Consider the following 6,087-nt stretch of genomic DNA (forward strand, 5'->3'; position numbering starts at 1 on the left):
TGGTCGGAAAATCTCACCCATTTGCATATGAAGCGCAAGCCATGGGAATAAAACTCTGCGTTTACATTGAAATTGTCGAGGGAAATGGAAATGGTGGCCACTAAGTAGTTGGTGAGTGTTTAGGGCTGAGGGTAATGACAGTCGCCGATACATGTATTTTTATTTTATTTAATCCAACGCATATCATGCTATTAAATGAAAATTGTTTTTCAAAAAATGACTACAATTGAATAATTTACAATTGGAATAATAAAATTTTAAATTAAACGGAAAAAAAGTCCTTTTAAATGCCAACGCAAGAAGCACAAGATTAGTAAACATACCAAATTCATCGGATAAATAACTTTTAGAATTGCCTTCACAAAATTAACATGTTATTAATGAAAACCAAACTATGCATTTTTGAGAAAGCTAATTAAGAACGCGTTCAAAAACTAAACTTTTGATAGTTTCCAATTGCAAGTTATTTCATGTTCTCCAAATGAATACAAACAAAAAGTGTCTACATGTTTATTTCATGTACGAAGAATTTAAAAACTACGCTTTCAACATTTTTATTAAATTAAATGGAAGATTAAATGTAAATACGTCTCGGTTGACTCAAATCCAATATGACCAGGTAGTACAAAATTTAGTACATATGGTCTAAGCTATCGATTCGCGTCCTCGCTATTACAGCCCCGCCACCTGGGTGGACCGCGACGGTAGCTGATCTGGCGGTTTGCGTCTATGCTTTGGATTGTTCTTATTTATGTACATTTTACATACTATCTTCAACCAAAATTTTTTTTTTAATAATTTCTTAATTTTATATTATTTAGTTTTTGTACTGAAAAACCGATAGCAGCTGCTACTAGTAATGTTAATATATTTATTTTCTTCCTTCTGCCTTAATGACCTAGTCACAAAAAGCCTAGAAAAACAATGTTAAGCTAAGACATTTTTTACATTTGACAAATGACTGGCGCCGATTCTCGGCCAGATACGACAGCCCACTGCAAAACGAACCGTACAGATGGAGACACCAATTTTTTAATACGGTCCTTATACATTTCATTTGAAATTTAAATTAAATAAAATCAAAAATTAATATACAAAATTTTAAACATTTGTTTTTATTTTTTGATCTTTTTTGGCAAAATTTGTCAAACCTAGAGTTGATGGAGAGGCAAACTGCAGCCGGGCCGGGACATTGCACTTATGATGCAGCGAAAAACTAATATACATTTATAGATCACTCATTGATTGAGTGATAGCCACATTGAGAGATGGCCGAGCCACTTCCGAAGGGGAGCAAGATAGAGATCAGCGGCGCATGAATCATCTAGTTGGACGGGTGAATATAAATACCGAAAATACCCCATTGCAAGGGTGTGTAGGTGCCAACTACTCGCCATATAAGGCATAAATGCCAGCCAAGGAATCACATGTGCTCCATCCTCCTCAAGAAGTGATATTATGGGGCCCCAGAAGTGTTGGGGCGGAGGCGGTGACGAACCAAAAATACATTACAAATGAAACAAAACTGTGATGCACGCCAAGTGCAAGACAAAGTCCAACTGAATTGAACTTGAATAAAGAGTGCATGCACACAGACACTCTGGGCGCGACGACTGAAGAAGTCGAATTAAAATTCCTTAATGATTTTGCGAGGGTTCGGGGCTGTTTTTGGAGCAGACAAGCGACAAGTGTTCCACAGCAACAGAAACAGAGAGCGGAGGGAGGTCTATAAATAGGAATTGTCAAAAACCACCGAGTCCAAGTCCGAGTGAATACCACTTAGATGATCACACTGATCATGACGATCGCGATGCTAATGAAGATGCTTTCCCATGGCCATGAGTGGTCTGAGCGGAAGCTGAATGGCCATGGGGCAAACCAAATGTATATATCTTTCTTCCAATTTCTCTCTATCCGCATATCCCATTTGTCTATATCACAATTGTTCCAACTTTAATTAAAAACACATCTCACACACACACCAGTCGACCAAGGAAAATCTTCGATCCGCCATCAGATATATCGCATATTGACGACATACAGCTGATCACGACCGTTTGGTCGATGATGAAAGCGCTGGCGCTATTTTTCTTGTGCTTTTTCATCCTCTAATTTTCTACAGTTTTTCAATATATATTTTTGCTTTCCTATGCGCTTGCTGCTTCTATTTCGTGTATATATAAAATAACAACGTTAAAAATAAATCCATCCAAACGAAATGAAACCAGCGGCCAGAACCGAAATTATCGAACAACATTCTCCCCGATTATGATTGTTGTTGGTCCAAGAGTGCCAGTGTTGTGGTGCGGCAATACATGGGCGTTAGTGTGCTGCAAGCCGATGGGGAATCAGTTTTAGAGCACACCATAAATGTCCGCGTCACTTTTCGTTGTTGTTGCTCTCCTCCCTCGCATAGGTAATAGCCGGCGATATATACCATCGATTTGGGTGACCCCAACACAGCAATTAAAAATCTACAGGAAAAAATCGAATGCAAAAAATCTTAGAGATATTGTGTTAATAAAACGAATTCAATAAATTTCTACACGTATACTTATATATTTAACTTTAATTTTTTTTTTTCTCGTTTTCGTGGTAGTAGGGCTTAAAAATCGAAATTCCATAAGCATTTAGTTTCTTATTTAACTGTCCTTACGGTTATATAAGTACACTAATCAAATTCCGAAAAGAAAATAAAAAAATTTTATAAATAATTAGCTTTTTATTATGAATATACAGCAATATCATACAATAAACTGTATGTTTTTTTGTATAAATGTAAGTTTGAAAATATGTTTAACATATCAGCATTGAAGAATTTGGTAGTAGACGTTTGGGGGGGAGCAAATGTCAACATTATAAATTTTATAAAATCTATCAACGCAATGGGTCCACCCCAAACTCGTATAGACATTCTGAAAGAGAGCATATACACGTTTAGATGTCGAATCCTCTTTATCTTAGCCTCTACGGTCTGTTCTTGAATATTTCTGTTCGCCCTGGAGGCGTACAGTGCGGCAGACAGAGACTACCAGATGTATAATCGACCTGTAGATATGAGAAACAATACTCGATGGAGCGCGTATCCAAAAGTATTTCGGTCTAGCAAGTGGACACAGATATATGCGGATTTGGCATAGAATATTTGGGTCTTGAATATAGAACTGGCCACTTGTCTGCCTTCGTTTTGACCGATTGCAGGCAGCACGTGAATGACTGAATCTTAAGTTATGGATGCAATGGATAGTCTGCGAAATGTTTTAGCTGAAACATGATAGGATTCGCCCATGGAAAATGTTGCCCATGGAAAATTCCATCTCCAGGCAAACTCTCTTTGCCCCATGTGTGTATCCATTGTGGGCCCCTAAAAATAAACCTCGCATGCACTCCAAACACTAACAAACGGGAAATCTTTTCTTTTCCCCATTAACACAAATTAATGCATTCCAGAAATCACAATCTGAATCGAAATGGTGTGTTTATATGCGTTCGCCTGACCTGATTTCAGGCCACTAAAACGGGGCAGGGGCTGGAGGAACTGCCAAGTGGCAGATGAGTTTGTGGCAGCTGGGCAGTGGTCAATACTAGAGCTGCTAATGCGCCAAACAAATCACCGATCAGGTCATCGATTGTGATTAGGCCTATTAAGGGATTGTGGCCAACCCTTCCCTTTATTTGCTTACCCCTTTGGTTTCCCTCTGTGTTTTGTGTTTGCGACTGCGAAAATCCAATAAATCCCTGAAATGCATGTGGCAAATTAATTTGAAATTAATTCACACAGAAATTGAGGGAAATATTCGGCACCCCCGCATTTGCCCATCCACTTTGATCAACTCTGCCAATTGCCAAATTGGCAACTTAATAAAAATTCCGTCGAAATTCATGGGAATCCAAGGCCTTTTAAGCAACGCAAATGGGGTGGGCCTCGGGCTCACTTTTTCCCAGCCACCCAGCACTATATCCTTTATCCACCAGCCATGTAGCGACTCGTTGCCTTGGCTTTGGGCGTAACCCCGGACCCGTCCGCGCCTTTCATCCTCATCGCCATCGTCTGTGTGCATTCCGCTTGAGCTGTCAAATGCGCATCGCGACTGTATCTGTATCCCTCCTGAATCCGAAGCCGAATCCCAATCCTCATCCTCAACCTCATCCTGCCAGTGTGCGTTGCGGTGGCCACTTTTTGTCACCCATCCAACGTGGCCCTTTGCCGGCTCAATTGCAATTTGTTTTCGTTGATTCCCAGCCTTCGACCTCGGCTCAGTGTTTGTTTAGGCCCGCTGGTGTGGTGGTGGAGTTGGTTCTGGTGAGGTGGGGGTTGACTGCTCATGCGGGGGGAGCTCGGTTTTTGGCATTGGGTAATTCGCAAATGAATCCCCTTAGTGTTGGCAATTGGCGCACGTGCACTAAAACAACAAGGTGGAATCGCTGCCAGGATACGTGATCATTATTAAAATTCCTTGGACCTGGCACTACTGGTGACATCCGGCCCTCCTACTTTTCCTCCGCTCCAGCGAGTGCACATTTCGCTCGACTTTATTAAATTTTGATTTAGCCATTTATATAATCTATTTGCAATTGGCTTTATTTTCTTTATTCCAACGAGCAACGACAAAGTTTGGCTTTGCCATTTGACTGCCGATGCCCTAAGGGACCTTTCCAATTGATGTGGTGGTTGGTGGGATAAATGGTCACGCAGTGGCAGTCATCCATAGTCCTCGTTGATATACCTTTAATCAAGTCTGAATTAACAGTTAGTTGTTTGACGTGAACAAAAATAGAAAAACAACACTTAAAATTTACGAGGCAGTGGAAAAACTAGACATACGTTCTCTAGCTGTTACAATTTCAGAAGTACTTTTGTAAATAAAAGTGAAGTTAAAAAGTGAAAAGAACAATAAATTTCTAAGCTAATATCTAGGCAAATCCATTCTGTTACGCTGGTTAATGTTTTTAAGTACTTTGGCTGAAAAAGGTAACCAAAGTTAACAACCACTTTCAACTTTTTAGTAAGCATTCTATTTTTCTTTGTACCTAAGTCGATTTTAAGAATGTAAACAAATTTTGAGCTATATAAAAAATTAGCCTGTCAACCTGTCACTAATTATATTTAGTCTTCAAAACTGCTTAGCCACTTTAAATGAAATTGGTCAGGCAGTTTTCGTCGGTTAATGGGAAAAACTGAATTGCTCAATAAAAATAACGTTTTCAATCTTTAAATAAATGTTAAAATAAAAAATTTTAGGAAGACTCAATTTGCCCCAACCTGAATTAGAAAGCAACATTTTGGGAAAGTTCAATGCAGATAGCTTTAAAGCTGAGAGACTCGTCTGTAAACGGACGGACAGACAGACGGACATAACTATAACTATAATACCCTCTTCTACGGTATAAAAAGCGACTATGATAGTCCTATCAAAAATTATTGTTATTAATGAAAAAATATTGCATGTGCTCTTTTAATTTCATTAAGGAAAAAATGAGATGTAAGTTTCAAAAAATATTCATTTACAATTTTTAATTTAAGACCATTAGTTTTTGTGGTCGTTGGATAATTTTTCTTGCTTAGTTACTCATTTAGTTAATCAGTTTTCAAAAACTTGTCTTAGTCGTCACGCTGCAGGTAAAATCTCTATAAGTGTTTTGAGGGACAATTTATGTTTACCAAACAGAATTTAAAATTTTGTATTTACTGTTTAATAATATTTGTTTGTATAATATCACATTAATTATTATTTTATGATTATACGGAGGGAGTATTTAAAAAGAAGACCATGATTTCATAAAGCCTCCACAAAGAATCTAGATTGTCATTTTTATATATTAAAGTTGTAAAAATTCGACGTCTTTAAAAATCGTTTTAAAAAATATTTAATAATTATTTTAATTTTAATTATTTGATACAAACAAATTAATCTGCACTTTAAAAATATTATATAAGGGACCTATATAATCTCAAGCAAATTTGTAAAATTATATTTTAATTATGTAGGTGACCTAAAACTAGATTTAAAAAAAAATGTTGGCAGTCAAAATTAAATAAATTAATAAGTTATAAAAAAATATGTGCACATTAGGACATTCTTATTG

The sequence above is a fragment of the Drosophila gunungcola genome (assembly GCF_025200985.1).
Source record: "Drosophila gunungcola strain Sukarami chromosome 2R unlocalized genomic scaffold, Dgunungcola_SK_2 000013F, whole genome shotgun sequence".
In the NCBI taxonomy this organism is placed as follows: domain Eukaryota; kingdom Metazoa; phylum Arthropoda; class Insecta; order Diptera; family Drosophilidae; genus Drosophila; species Drosophila gunungcola.